Here is a 27,146-nt window from a genome sequence, read left to right on the forward strand (position 1 = left end):
TTGTGTACACACACTACCATCACACATTTATGCCTTTAATATTATTTATTTATTTTTTACTGGAAATTATATATTTTAGTAAAACAAGCTAAATTTAATTTGTTTTGTCGTATGACATAGCTATGCAGGACTACACTAGATAATTGCAGTGAACACATCTTAATTTTCAGTCAAGCCACATTATTTAAAGGGGTGGTTTACTGCTTTTTTCTTTGCATGACTGTGTTTATGGGGTGCAATATAACATGTGTTCGTGTATTTTTTTTTAAAGCCTTATTTTTCATAAATTTCCCCTTTGTTTAAGCCGCTTTCTCCTCTGTCATTTGAACGACCGGTTGACTTCCTGATTCTATGAAACCACTCCCTTTCATAGAAACAGGCAATGGGCTCAGATTGGTTAGTTGGGCCGGTGTGTTGCAATTGGCTAAACTGCGTAGCGCACTGAGTCCGGAAACTTCACGCCCATTACCTTTACAGGCAGAAGCTGCATGTGCTCCGGTCAAATCAATGTAAATAATGGTGTCAATACTGCGTATCAGCTTGAGCCAGAATCAGACCCAGAAAGCGGCAATGAAGAGAGTCAAGCAGAACCTCCCCAAACACGGCTCTTACAAAACGTTTCTGAATGGTACATTTTTGAATCATTATTATTATTCTATTCTACTATTATTATATAAGAATTTCGATATGCTGTTACTCGAAAATGCTACTGCTGTGCTTGTTAGCTTTTGAGATACGGTTTTCTCCTGATTAAATGTTTAATATAACTGAATAAATAACTGAGTAATACCGTTTTTTAAAGTTATTGTTTTATATAATGAACAACCGTTTATCTATTCACAAAACTTAGTTTACTCTGTGTATCGTTTTCTTTAGGTGTACATGTGGCAACTGTGTTAAAATGGCAACGTGAAAACATCTGATAACAGCAGCTGAAGTTTGCTGTTGCGATTACATATCATTTTTTGAACTTTAAACACGTTTGTCTATACACACAAAATAGCAAAGAACTAATAGCTACAAACAGCGTTGGCATTGGTTTACGTTCTTGATCAAATCGAAAAATTACCTCATAAAGTATACATGGAAAATACATTTACAAAATTAGTACATAATTACAAATTCAGGTCCAAAATGTTTTTACGCATTTGTCATAGACACATGAAATAGCATAAGTAAGCTACTAAAGCCAGCGCTGGCATTTGTTTACGTGCTTGATAAAAACTAAAGCATTACGTCTAAAATTATACATGCAAATACATTTAAAATGATTAAGTCTTACTTACTGGTTGTGGCCCAACAACTGCTGCCTCTGCTTTTAAAGTTGGAACTGCTTCATGCTTTAGTAACAGTTTGTTGTTGAATCCGACATTGAATTGGAGATTCTGGAAGCTGTCTTCCGTAAAATGCGCAGCACAGAGAGCTAAATTACGATTGTAATTTTCTGGAACATAATCAAACATAAATGGTAGCCATTGCTGACGAACTACAGCGTCCGTAGGAAGCCTGAACACAGAAGACCTGACAGCTGGGTGAAAATAACACACTTTCGACGGCATGGCTACTGCTCTCCACTATAACTCTTCCTCTTCGACAAAGCCGCAGAAATATGGCTATGCCCCCTTTTTTGAATATTCCGGAGGGAGGGTTGATTATGGGTTAGTTACGTATAAAACCCGGGAAGTATCGTTGTAGTCCCATTCGAGTCGTTTTTGTAGGCATTAAACTTCCTGATTTTTAAAAGACTATATCTCTGCTTACGTTAAACTTTCAGCGCAGCAACTTTGCAGATTCTGTTCATGCACAAACAGCAACATTACACACTATTTAAAATGAAAAAAGTGAAATCGCAGTCAACCACCCCTTTAATGAAATCAATTATATTTTTATTTACTGACAACAATAAGAAACATGAATAAATGAGTAAAAGATTGAAAAAGTAACCATCACAATAAATAAATATATATACAAGTCAACAACACATGAAACAAAGCTTTATTCATACATATTGTTCTAACAGTCACATATTTTTAGGCAGTGACCCCACATCCTACTGCCATCTCAACACATCAGTGCTCTGGTGCTCTATTTTCTTCATGGCCAGAGGTGAGTCATGCCTTTGTGCCTGAGGTTGTTGCTGGCTGCGCTTCACAATTTGAGGCAATAAGGGCCGGTGGAGTGATGGAGGGTCTCATTCATGGCACCATTTCCAGGATTCAGCTCTGTGCTCATCATCCTCAGTGATGATGATATACCAGTCTGCAGACATTTCAGAATCCAACAAAAATGCACAAAACATAATAAAAAACAGACATGTTAACAGCAGAATGCAATTTGATTTCTGTATTACAACTAACAAAATTATCTTACTTTTTATTTTTATTTCAGGTTTTCCTTTTTTTCCCACAAATGCCGGCATCACCCTGCCTCTGTTCCTTGCCTCTGTTCCACTACAAAAGATCTGCAGCAAATGCAAAAAGTCAAGAATCAGAAAAGTGCTGTAATAACTCTGTGTGAAATTATAATAATTAAAATAAACTACAACCTAAGATTTAAATAGATTTTTTTAAATTCATTTCTGTAGTATACTCACTCAAAGCCTTCATGAGCCACTCTCCACCAGATAAACACACTGTGTTCATCTGTCCCTGTAACATCCAGACAAGATTCACGTTACCTCTGTGATTTATGAGCTCAATAAACATTTGCATGTTGAGCTTGATGCTGATGTGTTATCTCACTTTTTATGCAACATAAATGTTCCTCAATTTATCAACAATATCAATGGAAAAATAAAATAGATAATGTATGATTAGTTACTTTATGTAGATTTGTTTATCAGGTAATATAAGCAGTGTTGACAACAATAAATTCTCCTACACAATATGACACAAAACACATGCATCAGATGTCTATTTCATGTTGTGATATGCTCTTCTGCGATGCTTATCAACGATCTTCCTGCCAGATGTTAAATGACATTTAAAACTAGAATGTACATTTCCAGAAGAAAATGTGAAGTGGTGCTTGCAGTGGCAAAACTCACCACTCGGTTGCTAGGGCGTTGCTAGGCGGTTGCCAGGGTATTCTGGGTGGTTGCTATGGTGTTGCTAGGCGGTTGCTAGGGTGTTCTGGGTGGTTGCTAGGGTGTTGCTAGGCAGTTGCTAGGGTGTTGCTAGGGTAGTTGCTATGGTGTTGCTAGGAGGTTGCTATGGTATTCTGGGTGGTTGCTAGGGTGTTGCTAGGCGGTTGCTATGGTGTTCTGGGTGGTTGCAATGGTGTTGCTAGGCGGTTGCTAGGGTATTCTGGGTGGTTGCTAGGGTGTTGCTAGGCGGTTGCTAGGGTATTCTGGGCGGTTGCTATGGTGTTGCTAGGCGGTTGCTAGGATGTTCTGGTGGTTGCTAGGGTGTTGCTAGGCAGTTGCTAGGTTGTTCTGGGTAGTTGCTATGGTGTTGCTAGGCGGTTGCTAGGGTATTCTGGGTGGTTGCTATGGTGTTGCTAGGCGGTTGCTAGGGTGTTCTGGGTGGTTGCTAGGGTGTTGCTAGGGTGTTCTGGGTGGTTGCTATGGTGTTGCTAGGGTATTCTGGATGGTTGCTAGGGCGTTGCTAGGCGGTTGCTAGGGTAATCTGAGTGGTTGCTAGGGCATTGCTAGGGTATCCTGGGTGGTTGCTAGGCTGTTGGTAGGGTGTTCTGGGTGGTTGCTAGGGCGTTGCTAGGCAGTTGCTAGGGTGTTCTGGATGGTTGCTAGGGTTTTGCTAGGGTAATCTGGGTGGTTGCTATGGTTTTACTAGGTGGTTGGTAGTTGTCAAATATGGTTACTGTTGAGTTTGTAGCATTTTATTGGCATGATTTAGCACTTAGCTAATCAATATTAGCATGTAGCTATTCACTGCTAGCATGTGTAGGATGTAGCAAGTCCCGTTTGCTAGCATGAGTCAAAAGAGCCAACCCCCATCTCTATACGATGTTCTGATACAGAGATATAGGTCTTGCAAAACGGTTGCTAGGGTACTCTGTTTGGTTGCTAGGGAGTGGCTTTGCAGCTGCCAATCATGAAGCTCCAAAGTCAATGTGAATGTATAAACCAACCCCCATCTCTATACGATGTTTTGATCAGAATCAGAATCAGGAAGAGCTTTATTGCCAAGTGTGCTTGCACACACAAGGAATTTGTTTTGGTACTGAGGCTTCCAGTGGACATATACAAATACAACATGAAACATAATACTACAAATTATAAGAATAAAAAATAAAAATATAAATATATGAGAATAAAACTATCACAGTTGGGTTTAGTCAGAATAGACATTTTCAGATTTACAGATTATGAACCTATTTACAGTGTTTTGAATATTATAAATAAATAAATCTACATATAAGTATCACCTGAGTTGTGGGATATTGCACTAAACAGTGGGAGTATTGCACTTACAGGCATATGCCTTGGGAGGAGTGTTAACTGTTCAGGAGGGAAATGGGCTGTGGGAAGAAACTGTTCCTGTGCAGGAATGCACTGTTTTGATGCAGAGATATAGGTCTTGCAAAATGGTTGCTAGGGTACTCTGTTTGGTTGCTAGGGAGTGGCTTGGCAGCTGCCAATCATGAAACTCCAAAGGCTGCTTGTCAGTATAAATGATATAAACCAACTCCCATGCCTCTGTGACATTCAGAATGGAAGATATCCCTGTTTGGATTTTGGTTGCTAAGGTGCTCGACAATGGTTGCTAGGGCGTGGCCAGTAAGTGTTGAGGTGATTCAGGATTGGCTGTTTGCTGCCCCGAGTCAAACGAGCCCACCCTCATGTTTCTATGACTCTTATATTCTGAGATATCGCTTTGATCTGTTTCAATGGAAGTCTATGGAACTTGTTGCTAAGGAGCTCTAAATGGTTGCTAGGGCGTGGCTAGATAGCTTCGCAATGATCCTGAGAGACTGATTGGCCGTCTGAGTAAAATGAGCCCGCCCCTTTGTCTCTACGACACTGTGATCCAGAGTTATGTTCAATATAAAAGCGGTTTCTATGGTGTAGGACGGCCCATTTCATGGGCCGTCCTACACCATAGTAAGTCAATGGGGCAACTTTGGGCAGCTCCTGCCCCACAGGGGTGCAACTTTTACCCCATTGTGTGGTATATCCTTACAGAGCCTGTCAGCCTCTTCAAATGTGGTAAATTACACGTTTCTGCGACATCCTCGTTCCGAGCTACGACTCGTCAAAGTTTGACGCAATGTTAAGTCTATGGGATTTTTCGGCCGGTTTTTCGCCCCTGGGGCGAACATCGTACCCCCGATCCCTTATAAAAGTCATAGCACACCATTCCCGAACAGGCCGCACGTTTTGACACCTCATTCATGGGTCTGTGACAAAAACTGCGGGAGGAGTAGCGCGTCAAAAAGTGGCCAGAAGAATAAGAATAAGAAGAATAAGAATAATAAGTATGTGAGATAACAATAATGTTGCTTTGCCATAGGCAAGCACCACTAATAAGTATGTGAGATAACAATAGTGTTGCTTTGCCATAGGCAAGCACCACTAATAAGCGTCTTTAAGATGTAGATGGTTTATGTAAATCCAATTTAGAGACGTTTGTGTACTTACTGGAGCTCCCCAATTAGCTATACAATAAAACGTGTTTGAAAAAATGTTTCTTTATGGTAGCACTTATAAGACACAATTTGCCAGCTCGGGATGTTGACCCACCAAAGACTGTCCGATTAGAGACGAAAACGAAGGTGCAATTACTTTCTAGGAATAACCCATTTATTGTCACCACTCAACAGACTGCCTTGTATGGTTGTGGTTTTCTATAAAATAAACAGTAACATGAACATCAATATACATAATAATAATGAAAGTTACACAATTAAACATATAAGCAATAATGTAGCACAATAAAATTACACTAATAATTAAACGTGCATATTATTAGGAAAAAAACTGAAAGCAAATGTAAGGAAGGCTGAAACTTCTATATTATATGCAGCGCACAACTGTAATCTGACACCTTGTAAGACTGCGAAGCTTATATAGCGCCGCTCTGACTGAGTTATGACAGCGCATGCGCGTACTAATTATTTACCACAATTCTCTCGTTAAATATAGAACAAATACAGCGAACTTCACTTCAACAATAACTTGACATGTAATAATCAGACAAGTGCAACTCTAGTGCAGACAATAATATGTGAAGTATACAAACATACGAGCTAAAGTTACAAGCATGAATACACGATGGGGGATACACACTCATCTATGGTGTATCGTTACATCACGGGCATAATAACATAATAAGCAAATGCAGTCCTCATCGAGTGTATAATTAAGGATTGCAAACTTACTTTTGCATTCACGCACAACACTTCGTCCGAAATGCGATATTTAAACAGTTTATACTGCTGTAACTTCAGCGTCAGTCTCCGTGTCCCGCTACACTGTCATACTGTCTCTGTGAGGGCGGGGGAGATCACGTGGTCAAGATTCTGGACGCGTGTGTGTGTGTGTGTGTGTGTGTGTGTGTGTGTGTGTGTGTGTGTGTGTGTGCCTCAAAATACAGAAGGAGAGAGGTTAGATTGATAGCAAACTATAGCCTTTTTTACAGCCGCCCCCAGATTTACGTAAGAAAATATGTACACATTCAAAAGGCTTTTATTCTACTGTCGGTTACCATTACTTTAATCAGGAATAGCAGGTAATTGAATAAGACGTGCAACTGGCCGAGTGTACGTTTTCTCTCCCACCTGAACCTTGGCTGTCCTCACTCTGGTGTCGGCCCCAGGGAGTACTTCCGACACCTTTCCTACAGGCCAGAGAGCTCTGGGTAGTTGCGGATCGATAATCAACACAGTAGTGCCAACCTGGATGTCTGGAATGTCCTTTCGCCATTTTTGACGGTTCTGAAGACCTGGGATGTAGAATTTGAGGTACTGTCTCCAGAACTGGTCCGCAAGGATCTGACTGTGACGCCATCGCCGTCGGCTGATCAGCTCAGATTGGGGATATACTGTCAGGGGAAGTGAAGCGTCTGGCCGCCCCATTAGGAGACAATTTGGAGTAATGGGGTCGGAATCAGAAACATCAGATGATGTATATCCCAGTGGTTTGGAGTTCAAGATCCCTTCAATCTCCACCAGCACGGTTTGAAGGACCTCAAAGGTCACTGATTGAGTTCCTAGAGTCACCCTCAATGCATTTTTCAAGGAGCGAATTTCTCTCTCCCAACAACCTCCGAAGTGTGGTGAGCTAGGAGGGTTGAAATGGAATTCAATTTGCTGTTTAGCCAATTGTCTCTGCAGATCTGGAGCAAGAGCTGTAAAAGCTTCCTTTAGCTCTCTTTCACCTCCTCTGAAGTTTGTGCCTTGATCTGACAAGAGCTCATGGGGTTTCCCTCGTCTAGCCGTAAACCGTCTGAGAGCCATAAGGAAGGAGTCAGCTTCCAGACTATGGAGGATGTCGATGTATACTGCTCTGGTGGTGAGGCATTTGAATATTATTCCCCATTTTTTCTCGATGCGTCGACCCACTTTGACGGTATAGGGACCAAAACAGTCCACGCCAGTGGAGTAAAAGGTGGGCTTGTACAGACGTAGTCTCGCTGGGGGAAGGTCCGCCATTTTAGGAACCTCTGGTTTTTTCCTCCACTTTTGGCACTGCACACACTCTCGCTGCATATGCTTGATGGCCTCTCTACCACGTAGAACCCAATATTTACGGCGGAGTTCAGCGAACACCCTTTCAGGACCTGGATGGCAAAGTTTGGAGTCATAACTTTGGATGATAAGTTTAGTGACGGGGTGCTTTGGATCCAGTACTATAGGGTGCATGTTGTCAGGTTCAAGGTAGGGACTATGCCGTAAACGTCCGCCAACTCTAATTAATTCGGTTTCTCCATCGAGTTCTGGGGCCAGCGCGCCTAGTCGGCTGTTCCGTGAAAGTGGTTTACCTGTCCTTAGTTGTTCTAAGTCTGATGAAAAGCATTCTTGCTGTGCTTTCTGTAGAACACTAATTTTGGCACTTCTGTAATCATTGGCTGTGGGCTCACCATTGGCGGCCCCTTGGAGAGCAGTGGACTCGATTAGCTCCTCGAGTGTCTTAAACTGACTGAAATCAGAGGAGGTGAAGCAGACAAGAGTACTGGAACCAGTCTTGCGAAGTTCATTCTTGTCTATATCAACTGAACTGGGGCATTCGGGCCACAGATTGATTGGATCTTTCAGGAAAGGCGGTCCTTGGCACCGGCGTTTTCCCGGGTCAAGCTCTCGCAGACTCATTCCCCGAGTGATGTCATCGGCTGGATTATCTGCGGAGGGTACATATCGCCAGCTGTGTTGATCTGTTAGGTCCTGAATTTCCGCTACCCGAGTACCAACAAATACTTTGAATCGGCAAGAGTCCGATTGTAACCATGTTAGGACGGTGGTGGAATCAGTCCACAAGATCGTTTGGCGTATGGGCAGGTCCAACTCATGGCTGAGTACTTTGGCAAGTTGAGCTCCTGTCAGTGCCACGCATAGTTCCAGTCGAGGAATAGATTGTTGTTTCTTTGGTGCTACACGTGATCTTGCTGTTAAGAAGGCTACCTCTGTCTCCCCATGTTGATCCTCTGTTCGTAGATATGCCACAGAGTCATAGGCACGTTCAGAGGCATCACAGAAAACGTGTATGTCTCTTAGGCTCGTTTCTGCGTCCTTGGTGGGGCTACAATAGCACCGAGGAACAACGATATTCTGTAGGGCTGGTAGCTCCTCCTCCCATTCAGTCCAGGTTTGTAGCAGATCTGTGGGCAAGTGTGGATCATCCCAATCCCGTTTTTTGTCCCACAGGCGTTGTACGAGGATCTTGGCGCGAGTGGTATAAGGGATGAGGTAACCCAACGGGTCGTATTGACTGGCTAGGATCCTGTATCTGTTACGCATGGTAGTCTCACTACTGACCTTGGCACGGTATTTGTAGGAGATTGTGTCAGACTGATGGTTCCAAAGGAGTCCCAATGTCGATTCCTGAGTGTCTATTCGGCCTTGTGGAATCCAGAGTTCTGCACTGTCCGACATAGCATCGTGAGGTAGGTGACTTATAGTTGAAGGGGCATTGCTGGACCACTGCCTCAGCTCGAAGCCTCCGTCTGCCAGCAGGTTCCTTATTCTGTCTACGAAACACTTTGCTTCTTCTGCTGAAGTAAAACTTTGTAGGCAGTTGTCTACATAAAAGGATTTCAGCACTGAATTGTAGACATCATCTCCGGACTGACTATGATCAAGGACGTGTTTCTGGAGTGCAAATACGGCACAGCAGGGGCTGCACGTAGTACCGAACGGGAGAACTTGCCATTCGTACACACTGGGTTGTTCCTGTATGTTTAGGTCTCTCCAGAGGAAACGCAAGAGTGGTTTGTCTTCTGGAAGTAGTCGAATTTGGTGGAACATCCCCTTGATGTCGCTGCTGACTGCCACCGAATGTTCCCTAAGTCGAAGTAACACAGCAAGTAGTGATGATCCTAACACTGGACCTGGGAGCAGAAGCTCATTCAAGTTTTGTCCATGATATTGGAACGAGCAGTTGAAGACTATCCTGTTTTTCCCATTGTGCTGCACCATGTGATGCGGGATGTACCAGGAGCAGGAAGGATCTGTCTCGGCATTCTGTGGAAATTTGCTAACATAGCCTGCTTGTTCCAGTTTTGAGATCTCGGCAATATAAGTGGCTGCTTGCTCTGGATTTCTTGCCAATCTCTTTTCCGTGGCCCTCAGCTGTGATAAGACTGCCTCTTTGGGTGCTCTAAGTTCGGGCATGTTTTTAACACGCAAGAGAGGGGTTGCATACCGCTTGACACCATTCGTCTCAACCCTAATTGTTTTCTTTTCTAAGAGCTCCACCGCCTCCTGGTCCAGTCTGGACCTGATGCAAATCTTTTCGTTGCGCCAGGGCAGTACGTCCATCTGCCATAATTTCTCCACTCGCTTGTAGAGATCTGATTCTGGGGACGAAACTGAAGTGAAGAGACAGTGCTGTCCAGTCATCTCCTTCTGAAAGTGTTGGACCGGGCCCTGTAGTGTCCATCCAAGACGTGTCTTTATAGCCGCTGGCCCCCCTGGAGGACCTAGCCTGACTGGTTCTACTGGAGTGATCAGATGGGGATAATCAGCTCCAATGAGCAGCACGGGTCAGACTGCTTCAAAATCATCCAATGGAAGCCCTTTAAGGTGTTGATATCTCTTCCTCAGAATCTTCACCGGGTGTGAGTGTTCTGCTAAACTTAGCTGCTGCGCACTGAAGGCACCCTTGATGCGATACCGTTTAGTGGGCTGAGCCATTGGGGAGATTGTAAATGAGACTGCTGCACCTCTGAGAACTTGAAACTTCTGCCTGACTGTTCGAAGGGGAAGGTCTTCAGGCTGACCTTTGAGTCCCAACTGCTGAGCTGCATCGTGGAGGAGGATAGTTCTCTCAGAACCATCATCCTGGATTGCGTATGCATCCATTTTCCTCTTTCCATTTCTGAGAATCACTTTGATGATTTTCAGTAGAACTTTCCGGCTGGTAGGCGGCTTATGAATCAAGAGAATCTCATTAGTAGTGTTAAGCAGACAGGTGTTGGTATCAGCAGTTTCATCATGAACAGGCTTTGGATTTTCTGGCTTCCCAGCACTGATGTCATGCAGAGCCATGAGGTGTCGGCTGTTGCACTGTCTGCATCGCATTTTTAAGTTACATTCTGCTGACTTATGAGTTCTACCACAGCGCCAACATCTGTTGTTGTCTTTGACCCACCTTCGTTTTTGGTCTTTGGTAAGCAGCTTGAAGTTGGTACAGTTGTTGAGGGAATGCTTACTGTTGTCACAGTAAGTGCAGTAGGGTCTCAGAGAAGTCTTACATGTGGAAGCAGATGGTGTAGACTCAGAAATCGCTTTCTCTGTGCTCAGAAAGATTGTGGTGCTTTTAGCAGCTGGCCTAGAGTCTCTGGTAGTCTCTCTTGTTCGTGTTAAGGGACCTCTTCGTTGATTGGTTGCAAACCGTGTAGTGTCCTCTTGAACTTGGATTTCAAACTCCAACCATTCTGCAAAATCGAGAAGCGTAGGGATGGGCACATGATGTGGCTCTGCGAACCTCCGAAACCCTGATCTGAGGTCATGTGGAAGCTTTCCAAGCAGCCGAGACACGTGAGACCCACACTGTAACTCAAAAGTGCCCTTCTCACCTAACTGTTCCAGCATGCCAACCAGGGAACGGACCTTGAGAGCGAAAAGTCTAAAGGCCTTCTGGTCTCCACTAGCTATATTTGTGGCATCCATCAACTCTGCAATCCGTTGTAGAGCTAGTTGATGTGGCTGACTATACTGCTGATCTAAAGCAGTCATCGTCCTTGTGTAAGGCTGTTGAGAGTGGCCGTATGAATCCGCAATTAGCAGAGCCTCCTCTAATTTCAGATGGTCCATCAGTATCTGGAATTTGAACCTTTCTGTCGCATTAGCTGGGAGAATATTTTCCAGAGCAATTTTTAGTCGCGATAACTCTCTTGGATTTGGATGTATAAAGTCAGGAATCGTGGGGGTTGGACCTCTATACATCATTTCTAGTTCAGGTGGAGGTGATGGTGTAAGTGGATGCCTTGCAGTATCTTGAGAGACCCAGTATGGAGGATTTAGGTGTTCTTGTCTGTGGGAGCAATGTGCACTTGATCTCTGAACCCCTTGTGGCATATAATGGTAAGAAGAGCTCTGGTTATTATTGGAAGCAGATGCTGGAGTTGGGTGGTGTGGAGAATTTTGAAACTTGCTCTCAGTCTGATACTCCTTTTGCGGTTTGAGGCGCGGAGCGGGTACAGGTGGTCTAAAGCTAGGTTCATCAGAACGCGCCTGTCGCTGGGCACGTGGTACAGGTATAGGACGACTGGAGCTATACTGCCTCACAGGGATGGCAGGCGAAAGGGGCTGACTTCCAGGACGTTGATAAAGCTCATTTGCATACTGGTCATTTGTGTTCTGAACTGTGTTCCTTTCCTCCTGTAACATTTGCAGAACTTTGCGGAGATCCTTATTCTCTCTCCGTATGATGTCTGATGCAGATTCACTCTCCTCATCGGACCACTGTAGCGGACTGTCGGCTTCATAACCTGGTAGCAGTGGAGTAAAGCCAGTTGCGCCTTCCTCTGCCAGTCTGGTTGAATGAGTGGGTGGTGACATGGGTACTGAAATGGGCTTAGGGAAGCTGAAGCCAGTGAGATCATACTCATCGTAACGTGCGGGAAGGACAGTGTTCCTCCTGACTCGCACAATTGGCTCATCCTCTTCATATTGTGACATCTTCTATCTCTTTGGTAAATCCAGACTCCGGCTCGAAGGACCATGAAAAAATGTTTCTTTATGGTAGCACTTATAAGACACAATTTGCCAGCTCGGGATGTTGACCCACCAAAGACTGTCCGATTAGAGACGAAAACGAAGGTGCAATTACTTTCTGGGAATAACCCATTTATTGTCACCACTCAACAGACTGCCTTGTATGGTTGTGGTTTTCTATAAAATAAACAGTAACATGAACATCAATATACATAATAATAATGAAAGTTACACAATTAAACATATAAGCAATAATGTAGCACAATAAAATTACACTAATAATTAAACGTGCACATTATTAGGAAAAAATTGAAAGCAAATGTAAGGAAGGCTGAAACTTCTATATTATATGCAGCGCACAGCTGTAATCTGACACCTTGTAAGACTGCGAAGCTTGTATAGCGCCGCTCTGACTGAGTTATGACAGCGCATGCGCGTACTAATTATTTACCACAATTCTCTCGTTAAATATAGAACAAATACAGCGAACTTCACTTCAACAATAACTTGACATGTAATAATCAGACAAGTGCAACTCTAGTGCAGACATAATATGTGAAGTATACAAACATACGAGCTAAAGTTACAAGCATGAATACACGATGGGGGATACACACTCATCTATGGTGTATCGTTACATCACGGGCATAATAACATAATTAGCAAATGCAGTCCTCATCGAGTGTATAATTAAGGATTGTAAACTTACTTTTGCATTCACGCACAACACTTCGTCCGAAATGCGATATTTAAACAGTTTATACTGCTGTAACTTCAGCGTCAGTCTCCGTGTCCCGCTACACTGTCATACTGTGACTGTGAGGGCGGGGGAGATCACGTGGTCAAGATTCTGGACGCTGATTGGCTCAGACAAGGTGCAGTGTGTGCGTGTGCCTCAAAATACAGAAGGAGAGAGGTTAGATTGATAGCAAACTATAGCCTTTTTTACAGTGTTATTACAGCAAAATCACAACTATACTGTCTAACGTTTTTACACATTCAACTGTTCAACTGAGTTCAACACTTGCGATTTTAACACAAGGAACCGTGTTTACTCACATTTGAAAACACCCACGTCGCTGATCTGTGCGATGTTGATAATGACGTATAATCTCCCGTGGCCTCATGGGATAGAAAAGTATCCATCTAGAAGCTCTTCAGAATCTGGGATGAAGTAGTAGGTCATTCGGGAACTTCTCGCCTACTCTTTTATGAGTACTGAGGTTTCAGACATACTACTTTCAGATACTGTTTTCTCCAACTAAATAGTAGGAAAGTAGGGATATTCGGACGCACTATTAGTATACGCACGTCCGAATCTCGCGAGAATTAGTACGTCACCCAGGTAATTCTCGCCTACACTTTTATGGATACTAAGGATTCATCATTATCATCATCATCAATCGGCTGCGAACAAAACGGGTTTGCAGTCGGTCACAAGTTTTCTCCATTCTGTTCGATTACTAGCAGCTTTTCGCATCTCGTCTGCAGTAGGTGGCATGTCATTGTTGATTAGTTTGCCGATGTATGTTTGGTATAATGTGCGTGGCTTTCCTCGGCTTCGTTTGCCATCTCGTTCTTCGGGCGCATATAACACATATTTATTAATTTAGTCATTTGGGTCTCTTCTAAGTGAGTGGCCGACGTAGCGTAGCTGCCTTTGTTGGATTTGAAGGATAAGCTGGTTCTTTTTGACTGCTTCGTATACAGCTTGGTTACTTATTCGATCCATTTTCTTGATGCCGAGCATGATTCTGTAGCAACTGGTGGCGAAGCTGTTGAGTAAGTTTTGCATTTTCTGGTTCATAATCCAACTTTCGCAGCCGTACAGGAGGATGGAGATGCACGCTGCTTCAAAGATGTTTAGTTTGAGTTTGATTGGAAGAGTTTTTGATAGAAATATATCCTTCATTTTCCAGAATGTGTTGAAGATTTTATTAGTTAGAAAATAAGTAATTTAGCTATATATTTATACACAATTATTTCCTCTCTGTGTGACTTCGGATTTCGTTTACTCTCTGTGTGACAACAAATGCTCCCCATGCTTGTCCTTTTCATGCTATTATGTCTGTTTCGCTTGACGCGATGTAAGAGCCAAGATACTTGAAGTCCTTTGTCCATTCGTGTCGAGTTCGATGAATTGATGTAAGTTGATCGGCGTCTCTGGCCTGGCAAGCTCTTGGTTGCTAAAAGCTTCCGTCTTTTTAATGTTGACCTTGTCAACCAAGTCCTACTTGTTTTGCCTACTTTGCTGTTGTTTGAAGTTGAGCTTGCGATCTTTCTAGATTTTGCTGCTTGTTGTTTTCGCCGCCCTCGAGCAGCGCAATGTCGTCTGTAAAATCGAGATCGAACAGTGAAGTGACTGGATATCTCGATGATCTAGATCAGTGGTTCTCAATCTTGGTCCTGGGGACCCACAGCTCTGCACAGTTTGTATCTCTCCCTCATTTAACACACCTGATTCAGTTCATCAGCTCGTTAGGAAAGAGCTCTATGAACTGAACTGGGTGTGTGAGATAAAGGAGAAATATAAAATGTGCAGAGCTGTGGGTCCCCAGGACCAGGATTGAGAACCACTGATCTATATAGATTCGTCGTGAAGCCATGTGAGCCCGTTGATGTTGCATGCTCTTGTTCTGCTTTCTTTAGGACGAAATCTATGATGATGATGAATAGAAAGGGAGCTAGTGTGTCTCCTTGAAGAACGCCAGTTGAGATGTTGAACTGTTCTGATAGCTTACCCTCAACCATTACTTGACTTTTTGAGTTGTTATAGATAGTGCGAATCACTCTTACGATTTTATCAGGAATTCCGTAGTGTCGCAAGATGTCGAACAAGACATTTCGTGTGACCGGGTCGAAAGCTTTCTTAAAGTCGACGAATATGATGTAGAGGTCTAGGTTCTTGTCGATGGCGCACTCGATTATTCGCAGCTTCCTTGAGATGCTTGAGTTTCTTTGATAGGAAGGCGATTCTGTCCTGCTGGTAAGACTCGAGGAGCTTTTGACATAGATCATGGCACTCTTGCATTTCTTTTCGGTCTCGTTTGGCTCGGTTTCGTTGGTCAAGTAAGTTTGTTGATCGGCTTGAGACCCAGTTTTTAGGGGCTTTTTTCTTGATAAGACTGACTGTTGATTTAGCTGCTTTTTCGATGGTTGCTACAAAGTGGTCATAGTTAGTTTGTACGTCTTGTTCGTCTTCACTTAGCACGCTGAAGTGGTTTTTGATTGCGATCACAAATTTGTTTTGTAGCTCGTTATTCTCTTTTAGCTTTCTCAGACTGACTCTTATTTGCGCGTTGACTATGCGATGATCTGAGCCAATGTCTACTGTGTTATATGCTCGAATGTTCTTCACTGAGTTTGCCCATTTTCCGCTTATAAGTATGTGGTCAAGTTGCGCTCGATTTTTGTCGTCGTTTTCCTTTCTGTTAGCGTCGGGTTGCCAGATTCTAGTTTTCTTGTGCGGAATCTGAACTGAGCAGAACTTTTGTTTGTTGTCTCGCAGAACTCTACAAGTCTACTGCCATTGTCGTTTGTCTTCTCGTGTAGGACGTGTTTGCCTACTGCTCTCGGGTTCGATATACTGCTATTGAGGCTGATTCTTGCGTTGAAGTCACCTGCTATGACAAGCATGTTGTGTGGTGGTACTTCTTGTGCGCACTTTAACAACTTGGCATAGAACTCGTCTCTATCTGCTTTTGACATTTTTTCATTGGTGCGTGTGCGAGTCCCAAGTCCTTCTCTCTCCCCGCTCTCTCATTCTTAGCAGCTTAAATGCGGTCTCCACGCCAATCACTGCAATCAGACACAGGTGTTCATCATGTGCACTTGACCTACTTACTCACAACACAGCCTGCTGATTCCTCTCTCGCTACAGACTTTGCAAAACCACGCCCCCCTCGCCACACCAAGCAAAAAGTTCTCCACGCATTATCCTGCAGTTAATGAGAAAAGTGTAATTTATTGGCGCACCATATTGACTGCGTATTGAGACATATAAAACTGTTGAGCTAGATTTTCAACCAATCAGCATCGAAAATGTAAATAGGTAAGACCCAAAATCAAGCCAATATCACTACGCACATGTAAACATGTGTAACACGCGCGTCCTACGGTCTTACCGTAAACCAGTTTCTAATGTCTTGGACCAGATCAGAAGACTATTTTCGCTCTTGAGCCAGTGTTGCAGCAAGACAAGGGAAATAATCACAGAAGACAGGATTTTAGTTGGAAAAAGTAAGTATTTTCTCTTTTATATTCCCTATATTAACTTTTCAGTTTGAGGGAAAAAAAACAAAAAACAAATGACAGCTTCAATAAAACAATTCACGAAAACTTTAGATAAACTTCTTGAAATAAATCAATTTTGATTTGGATAATTGACCTTGTGTGATTAATAGTTCTGTAATTAGCTCTTTGGTTAGTTTGCTAGGTTTTTATCTTAGTTATGAGATTCCTTGTTTATTCAGTTTAACTAATTTAGTCTGTAGATTGCTTTAGCTATAGCCATTTACTCTTAATTAACTTTGCTTCTTTCCTTTCCATGTAAATTATATACCAGTAAAAACCCAAATTTCAATTATTTAACTCAATAACCTCTGTATTCTCCAGTTTCCACCAACGCTGAGCACTTCTCGTTAATGGCAGAAACAGTTCTAACTCAGAACTCCTAGAACGTCTCAGGTTACGTATGTAACCCTGGTTCCCTGAGAGGGAACGAGACGCTGCGTTGAGACGCGGTGGGAACGCTCTGCGTGATTGCGTCGTGAAGCACGTGTATAATCAGTCCAATGGAAGAGCGAGACGTCATAGGCGGTGACGTCATAGACCAGGAAGCTATAAAGCACACCAGAAAACAGACCGCGACAGCTTCTGAAAAAGCCTGAAGCAAGTCGATCAGGGCATGCAGGAAGTATGGCGGGAGAACGCAGCGTCTCGTTCCCTCTCAGGGAACCAGGGTTACATACGTAACCTGAGACGTTCCCTTTCAAGGGAACTCGAGCTGCGTTGAGACGCGGTGGGAACCCCATACCCACTACGCCATAAGACAAATGCCCGTCCTGTGTGAAGTCCTTGCGCACACTAGAAGCAAGCAACCTAGCCCCGGGAGTGGAGAGGTGTAGGTCATAAAATCTGACAAATGTATGAGGTGAGGACCAGCCTGCCGCATTACAAATATCCTGAAGGGAAACACCCGAAATTAAAGCCTAGAGGTAGCCATACTCCTTGTAGAATGGGCCTGAACAGCCACAGGTGAACGCTGTCCGGCCGCTTCATAAGCAAGTGAGATAGCCTCAACTACCCACTTGCTCATTATCTGTTTAGATGCAGGGCAACCTATCTTAGGTTACCCGAAGCAGACAAATAATTGTTCTGATAAACGCCACTGAGCAGCTCTGTGGACCTAAGCATCCAAAGCCCGGACAGGGCATAACAGATTTAAGATGTTCCTGATCTGGGGTATTAAAGGTGGAGGACAGAAGGCCTGGAGCACAAATGACCGCACATTTAGTAGGGACCTAGAAATACAACCCGATCTGGGGTGAAGAAATACTACCACCAACCAGGTGCAAATCCAAGTACGTGCAGGCCTCAGCCTCATGTACCACGGAGAAGACGAAATTAGGGATCTCTCCTCAGAGATAGACCAGCAAAGAAACATTCATTACAGAAATCAAGTACTGTACCAAAAAGGGCAGAAACGAGATTCAGAAGGCGTTCTCTGCACCAGGCAGAGAACAGCATATTAGTCTTCTCGTGGAGGGAGCTCTAGACTGGAGTATGGTCTCCACGACCTCGGTCGAGAAACCTGAATCTATGAGCTGGGCCCCCTCAGAGGCCGAGCCCACAGTATCCACAACTCCAGAGCTCCCAGGAGCAAAGATATCGGGAAAAGCGTATAGGTGTAGTGGCAACCACACCTATTACATTACATCCAGTCCAAGCGGAGCTGGATGCGTGAGGGAGAAACACAAGGGCAATGCATTGTACAAGCGATGCGAAAGGTCGACTTGTAGTTTGACCGAAGTTCTCCCTAAGAAGCTCCACCACCTCGGGGTGAAGTCTCCATTCCCCGGGCCACAGCCCCTGCCTCAACAGGATATCTGCTCTGATATACGAGACCATCAGTGTGTTGTCCGGACCCTTCGCCGACCAACCACTCATGATTGCCCCCGACTTGTGAGGGAAACATCCGTCGATAGCATTATGCGTTCTTCCACATGACCGAGGCACGAAGGCATAGCCGCGTGACCTTGATCATGCGAAAACGGATTTCCCCTCGGAGAAAACCCCTTGGTCCCGAGCCACCACTGCAGGGGTCTCATGTACAGAGGGCCAAAAGTAACTACGTTGGACGCAACTGCCATGAGCCCCAGCCAAAGACCGTTCACTGAGCGGCCACTCATGACCGCCCCCCATCCTGTGAGGGAAGCATCCGTCGATAGCGTGACGCGTTGACAAGAAGCACCCAGCACTGGGCCCTGGGCGAGGAACCAAGGCTTCTTCCACATGACGAGGCACGAAGGCATAGCCGCGTGACCTTGATCATGCGAAAACGGATTTCCCCTCGGAGAAAACCCCTTGGTCCCGAGCCACCACTGCAGGGGTCTCATGTACAGAAGGCCAAAAGTAACTACGTTAGACGCAACTACCATGAGCCCCAACAGTCTCAGAGACTGTTTGCAGTGAGTGACTGACCTAGTTTTACATTCTTTACGGCTGTGAGAATCGCAAAAATACGTGCAGGAGACAGGCGTGCTTGCATTGTTGTCGAATCCCATAATACACCTAGAAAGTGGTCCTCTGAGCTGGGAGGAGTACACTCTTTTTGGTGTTGAGCCGCAACCCCAACCTCCTTATGTGGGACAGAACGACATCTCGATGTTGAACTGCCAAAAGCTCGGACTGAGCTAAAAATCAACCAATCGTCGATATCATTTAATACGCGAATGCCCTGGAATCTCAGAGGAGCCAGAGCTGCATCCACGCATATTGTAAAAGGTGTGGGGTGATAACCTAGGCCGAATGGAAGAACCCGATACTGGTATGCTTCGCCCCTGAAAGCAAACCTCAGGAACCTCCTGTGATGAGGATGGATAGATAAGTACGCGTCCTTTAAGTCTATTGTGACAAACCAGTCCTCGGACTGAATCTGTGACACAATCATATTTAGCGTAAGCATAATATGCTGTTTAATTGACGCAGGTCTAGAGTAGGACGCAACCCCTCATCCTCTTTCGGAACAATGAAGTAATGGCAGTAAAACCCTGACTGTCTGCCGGGAGGAGGAACCCCTTCTACAGCTCCTTTTGCAGAAGTGTCAGTACTTCCTGCTCCATAACCAAAGCCTGCTCGGGGTCCACCACAGTGGGGAGGACCCCTAGAAATCTGGGCGGACAAGAACCAAATTCTGAACCCTTTTCTATAGTGTGCAGGACCCACCGAGAAATATGTGGCAGTAGTTTCCACGCTGCCAGAAATTCTACTAGGGGAACCAGTCTCTCAAGACTGGCCTCTGGATTTGGTTGAACAGTCAGTACGGTGTCCTGAAGCGGCGAACCGGCAGGGAACACCCGGACTGACCGTTCTACGACCCTCCTCGGAGGATCGTATGGGGACGCTGACACCTCGGTGCCCTGAACGGCGAACCGGCAGGGAACAACCGAACTGGCAGCGCTGCGACCCTCCTCAGAGAGTCGCACCCCAGAGGGCGCCGAGGAGAAACGATTTCTCAAAACCGTCCCTGCCCCGAAGGAGCCCTCAGAAGCTTTATTAGAGATGACAGTCCTCAGATCTTGCCTCCCTTTAAATAACTTAGTTCCAATGGCCCTCCTCGGAGGATCATTGGAAAAAGCAGGCACCTCGGCACCCTGAAACGGCGAACCGGCAGGGAAACCGAACTGACTGCTCTACGACCCCCCTCGGAGGATCGTTTGGGGACACTGACACCTTGGTGTCCTGAACGGCGAACCGGCAGGAAAACCGAACTGGCAGCGCTGCGACCCTCCTCAGAGAGTCGCACCCCAGAGGGCGCCGAGGAGAAACGATTTTCTCAAAAACCATCCCTACCCCGGAGGGGACCACCCTTTAGAAGCCTGATAGCCTCGGCATCAGGGCTTCCTATTGTCCAAGCTTTTTTAGAGATAAAATAGTCCTCAGATCTTGCATATCTCTAACTGGCTAGACTGCTACCGCCACCCAAGTCCCCTTTGATTGTGGAGGAGCCCAAATGGCGATGCTCGCTGTGCTGCGAGGAGCTTAGTAGACTGAGACTGCTCCGCCCAGCAGTCTCAGGAACATAGATTGGTGAGGAAGAAACCTCTGGAACGCCGCTGAACAGTTTATTCTTAGTTTTTTGAAAGCGGAGCATCCAGAAGAACAGACATAATTTTATCTTATTTTTCTTTACTTTTAAATCAGAAAAACGTATAATATATATATATATATATATATATCAGTCCGTGGCCACCAGCAGGAAAACAACCGAACTGGCCGTGTGCGACCCTCCTCAGAGAGTCGCCACCCAGAGGACGCAGAGGAGAAACGATTTCTCGAAACCGTCCCTCCCCAGTATAGTTTATCTGTTTTTGCACGACGCAATTCTCGAATAGCGTCAGTGCTGACAACCTCACATTCATCCATGTCTTTATAATTTACCCACCAGCGTTGCCTAATAAAAAATTAGGTAACGTCGGGGTTAAAAATTATGACGCCGACTCGGGAGAGAGAAAGCTAGCAAGCGTCTCTTTAACCCGAGGCACTGTCATACCATGATACTTAATACCCATAGCATTACTATAGTTAGACGTAGGGCATTAAACACATAAAATAGAAACCGACTTATTCCACGATCTTGACACCTCAGTGTGGTGTGGAGATAGGGAAAAACGGCAGTCCCCGACGAGGAGGCTGAGATACAGAGTTTTTCTGTTTTTAGATATATTTCATCTAATAAACTCCTTATTTTCACTCTCATAAAGCTCAGCTGGCCAGAAAATATTTAACTTGCAACAGCACTAGATAAACCTCCTTTTAAAGCTCCTCTTTATTCAACAGAGTTATGAGCTGACTTATTTATTCATTTATTGAAAACTCAAACATCTGCCTTTTTTTAATATCTTTATTTGTTTTGTTCTCTTTTTCTAAACAAAACACTAACGATACCAATTCCTCGGAACTGGAAATCGCCAGCACTGGATCTGGCAGGTGAAAGCTGAGATAGGGCGGAGCCCGTCCCAACCCCCGCTGTCAGATCCGTTTGCGAACCCCAAAATGCGAGTCACCGCCGTGCATCAGCAACAGCGGGACCCGCGCGGGAAGCGCGAACCGAACCGTCCTCCTCGAAGAACGCCCGGCGGGAGCGGAGCGTCCTCACGGACAGCTTCTCGCAATGCTCACAGTCAGCCCCCTCGAGAACTGACTGTGGCATGCTCCACTCCCAAATAGTAACAAAAAGCTGATGTGTGTGTCCCCACCCGTGATATAACGTGGGCAGGGAACAACACAAAAGCTGCTTGCTCTCTTTTGCCATAATATATATATATATTGCAACTTGACAGACAACAATAAATATGACAAGGACAGAATACACAGATCGCTTGCTGAAGGCAACAGAAGCTGTCGTGGTCTGTTTTCTGGTGTGCTTTATAGCTTCCTGGTCTATGACGTCACCGCCTATGACGTCTCGCTCTTCCATTGGACTGATTATACACGTGCTTCACGACGCAATCACGCAGAGCGTTCCCACCGCGTCTCAACGCAGCTCGAGTTCCCTTGAAAGGGAACCTCCACGTTCAGTTTCAAAGAGGGATATCGAGGGACAGAGAACAACAAAATAGAGAAGAGAGGAAGAAAGAAAGAAAGAAAAAAAAACAACCTTGTGAAGACAAGGCAGAAAAATCACAATTAATTCTCTTTGAACACATTAACACTTCAAATGGTGATTTTTATCACAACAAATCCTTCTAAATGAATATATACACATTTACCAGAGCTTAATACCCATTTTAACCCCAATAGAAACAACTATGGGCTAAACATTTAAGAAAATGATGTCTTAAAATGACGTGCACTTAAGACAAAAATATATATGACGTGCACATAATATTTTATGTTTCAGTGATTACATAAACCATAATAAACCATAATGGTTTACTTGTAGTTTTCTTAGTTTTTTAAGCTGTTATAAGATTTTTTTACAACCTTACACAAATCAACTTTATAATTATGGACAGACTTTTAATGAGACAGACAAGATAAAAATACTTCTTTAAGGCGAGACACTACAGGTGAATAGGGTAATTTTTTTAACTAGCAGATATCACCATGAAACTTTGCCAGTTGATTACCTACATTAAGATGAGAAAAAAACGTATTACAAGTTTTTTGTAATTTAATGTTTAAATATGCAAATGAGACATTATCTAATTAAATATACGCTAATTTGCATATATTTTAAAAAACGAAATCTGAGTATTGGATGAAGCCAGGTTCAAAATTATTTTTTCATTGTGTTCACATATTAGATGGGAAAAAAATTACAGAGGGATTTATGGATATCTACTTTTGTTATCCTGTAAATCAGAATACACTGTCAATAGCCTTAAAAAATGATTTTCGCCATGTTTTTTGGAATAAAATGTTAAATAAATCAGGCTAGGAATAATATATTTACAAATCCCTCTGTAAATGTCTTCATAATATAACTAGGAACAAGACTGGAAAGTTTGATGTATATAGGTGCTACTGAAGTGGAGATTTCAGACTTGGAGTATGAGAGAAAAGTCAATTTGAGAAAACAGGCTTTAAAGATTTATATTGTAAAATTCCACACATTTCTATATGAAAACATTGCTAACAAGCAAAACAACTGGCCAAGTTATTGTTTATAACAATGTACATGAACAATGACAACTGAATAAAACAACATTGCCAAATTAGACCTTCAACTAACCACAGAGAACCACAAATACAGACACAAACTTATCATCAGTACTGCAACTCTTTTCTATGTCCATCGGAACACACAAAGGTCACCCATGAGGGTTGAAAGCCTAGCTCTCCATGCCTGCACCATATGTAGGCCCCGAATAGCCTCTCTTTATAGTGTTCAACACCCATTCTGATACCCCGGGAAGCATTGCCCATGCATTCGCGCGGATAGCTAGAGGCAGAATGATATCCGGGCTCTGGCCGCGGCACAGCGGCGGCTGCAGAGCTTCGGTGTGCTGAGACATGAACACTGTGTTTAAAGTGCGCGAGGCGGGGGGCGCGCCGATCACGGCGGGCAGGCTGTTCGCACTCGCTTTCTCTATGACAAATTGTGGAGAGAGAACGAGCGGGACAAACCCCGTAGGGTTCAGCATGTCTGTGAGTGAATGTGGGCGCGGGACAGCGGGCACATTTACTGCACTGAAAACACCGTCGGCTTGCGCTGACTGAATATGTGTTGGTTTTGTTTTTACAGAAACCGTGGGACACGCACTGTGTAGTGTTTGTGGGCACTGTGTCGTGGGCACATTCACTACGTTTGCACAATCGACATGAGTCGATTTTATTTGTGCTAGCCCTGAACTGTGGCGGGCTGTGTCTGTGTGTGGGAATGGGCACTGTGACGTGGGCATTCTTACAACACTCATAACACCATCGGCTATGGCCGGGACACCAGAAAATACACTCTTTATTGGATTTATCTGGGTAGCCGTAAAAACGGCTGTTGTGTGCAGGCAAGCGGGCAAATGAACCGACTTGTTGACTGCTAAATACACTGGAACAGTCACATCGCATGGAACTGGACGAGCGAAATGTTTCGGTGAAAATCCGGCCGCAGCGAGATTTGAACACCGCCGCTTTCCTAGGATGGCTAGGAAGGCTTTGAGACCTCGGGCTTGATCTCAATCCTCGGCCGGGGCCCGCGCTGAGGGGGGCGGCGTCCAGCAGAGCGAGAGCGCGGTCTCTGTTCTCGGGCCTGGCGGCGCTGAGAAGCGGCGGCGGGTGGTGCAGGCTGTGGCTGTGAGCTACGGGCAGACGGCTGTTTCGAGCGACCTGCTGCGGAGCTAGAGCGCTTCGGGAGGAAGTGCTTCATAGCCTGCGATGTCTTCTGAACCTCCTGGAATCTGTCCGCGAAATCTTTGACGGCAGATCCGAAGAGGCCCACTGGCGAAATGGGCGCGTCGAGAAACACAGAGCGCTCCGAATCCGTCATTTCAGACAGCGTTAGCCATAGGTGTCTCTCAGCCACGGTGAGAGAGGCCATGTTCCGCCCAACGGCCTGTGCAGCAGATTTAGCGGCGCGAAGAGCCAGGTCTGTAGCGCTCCTTAAATCCGCAACGCTGATCGATCCCACGCCTTCCTCGTCCATTTTTCGGAGAAGGTCGGCCTGGAAGATCTGCAGGATGGCTATTGTGTGTAGCGCCGACACAGCTTGCCCGGCGGCGGTGTAAGCGCGACCGTGCATGGCTGACGTCACTCGGCAGGCTTTAGATGGCAACACCGTCTGTGCTCGCCGTCCAGCAGAGGGCGGGCAGAGATGTGATGCTACCGCTGCTTCCACAGGAGGAAGAGAAAGGTACCCTCTGTCTTTCGCACCGTCCACAGTGGAGAATGCAGCAGAGACAGATGTACGCATTCTGGCCGAGAAGGGGGCGTTCCAAGACCTCGCGACTTCTTCGTGAAGCTCAGGAAGAAAAGGCGCGGGTCTGGACTGTGATGGGGCGTGGTCCTTCTTGAGGAAACATCCATCCAGTCGGTTGCGCGGGGGTTGCGCGGGCGCCTCCCAGTCGAAGCCGAGGTTGTCGACGGCTTGAGAGAGCAGACGCATCAACTCAGACTCAATGCCTGCTCATTTCCCGGAAGGCTCGCGAACATCGGAGGGGAGGTCCACAGAGCTCGCCCAATCTTCGCTGTCCGACGCCAGGATAGAACAAGCCTCGGCTGTTTCGTCGATCTCAATGGCGGAAGCGGTGGCAGACGGCGGCCGCTGTCCATCGGTGAGTGACTCGAGCGATGCCGGCGAAGCTAGCGGGCGAACCGGCGAGCTTAGGCGGGCAGGAGAGGGCTCGGGAACGCGCTGAGCGCTGCGCTTTTTACGGCGCGGCGTCGCAGCGGGTTGAAGTGCAGGCTCTGCGAAGGATGCCAGGCGAGTCCTCAGAGTCACCATAGGCATTAGCTCGCAATGAGGGCATCCGCCTTCGACGAGAGCGAGAGCCGCATGATCCTCACCCAGGCAGGAAGCGCAGATGACATGACGGTCCCCGTCGTGGAGTGTGGCTCGGCACGAGCCGCAGGATCTTTGCATCTTTAAAAAGACGCTTGCTCTTTTAGAACAGATAGAAAACAGAGATAGAGTGTGAGTCGCAGCGGCGAACACACACTCAGCAGTGAAAAGGATATGAACGCCGGAAAGCGTAGCAGGTACGGCAGCTGAAGGCGGCGAGGTGCAGGCCAGCGACTTCAGGCTCGAAGGCTCGTCCCGCAGAAGGCTTACAATCAGACGGCGCGGCTTCTCACTCCGGATCCAGCGATGCAGTAGTGCTTCGCTGAAGAGTTGAAAATCAGTTTGTATCAGCCTGTCGAGCGTATTTATAGGCCAAGGCCACGCCTATTCTGGCGGGACGCGACGAAATGGGCGCGAAGCACCCCCATTGGATGTCACGTCACGCAGGGCCTCTCTCGATAGGCTTGCTGCTGTGGCCGCAGGGCAGCCAATAGGCGCGCGAGCCGTCTTGCCTATGTCTGCACGCTGCCGCACAGCGTTTTACATTAATCAAAATTAAAGGATAATTTTTGGCTTCAATATCTCGTGGAAAAGAGGTTTCCCCCATAGCGTAAGATATTACGCAGTACGAGAGATACTCTCGTAAGAGAACCGAACAGATCATTCATACTGATTCGCGATCCGATTTAGACAGATCTGCCAACATGTTTGATGAAGTCTTTGAACAGAATCGACTAAAAAAAAGAGTGATTCATTTGTAAATTGAGCATCGCTCATCATGCCCATAAATACAGCGCGCTTGGAATAAACTACGCATTTAACAACATATTTGCATTAAAATAAAGTGCGCCGTTTGCATCCTTGCATATAACGAGATTTGGGCTATACAAATTACGGGAGTTTCACAGGAGAAACAAAACGGGAAGGGGGCGGGAGATAGATGTGAAATACGGGAGACTCCCGGGGAAAACGGTAGTGTTGTTGACAGGTATGAGCAACACCTAATACACCATAACTTGTATGGCCCTGCATATAACGAGATTTGGGAGATCTGTCTAAATAGGTTCGCGAATCAGTTTGAATGATCTGTTCGGTTTCCTGCACGCACTGAATCACTGAAGCGCTTTCAATTCACACTCGACTCAGAGTCGTAACAGGAAGTTTTAAGAACATCGAGAGTGTTGAATGAAGTGGCCGTGGACAGTACAGTCTAGTGAAAGCAAATCTGCAAATCTATATTGTTTGCCAGCGATGCAGATCTTTATTAGGTGAACATCTTCGTATGCTGTCTGTGAATGAATGATTCCACAGGACGATACATTCGATTTCATTTCATTCAGGTAAGTAAATTACAAACAAACAGATTATTACGCCATGATAGCACGATCCATCTGCTGTCAAGACGCTGATCTTGACCATGTATTGCAACCATGGTGTTGACAAGAGACAGGAATATAGCAGACATCGCGAACAATGTTTTCATGTGCAGTTTGTTAACGTTACACGTCGTCTTTTTGTCTGGTACTAATAAAGGTCACTAGCTTAACACTAAGATGTATTTACTATTTTTTTTAATAGTTTTATTCATGTACAA

The sequence above is a fragment of the Siphateles boraxobius genome, unplaced genomic scaffold, assembly GCF_051911475.1.
Source record: "Siphateles boraxobius isolate OS27281-9 unplaced genomic scaffold, OSU_SipBor_1 30, whole genome shotgun sequence".
Classification (NCBI taxonomy): domain Eukaryota; kingdom Metazoa; phylum Chordata; class Actinopteri; order Cypriniformes; family Leuciscidae; genus Siphateles; species Siphateles boraxobius.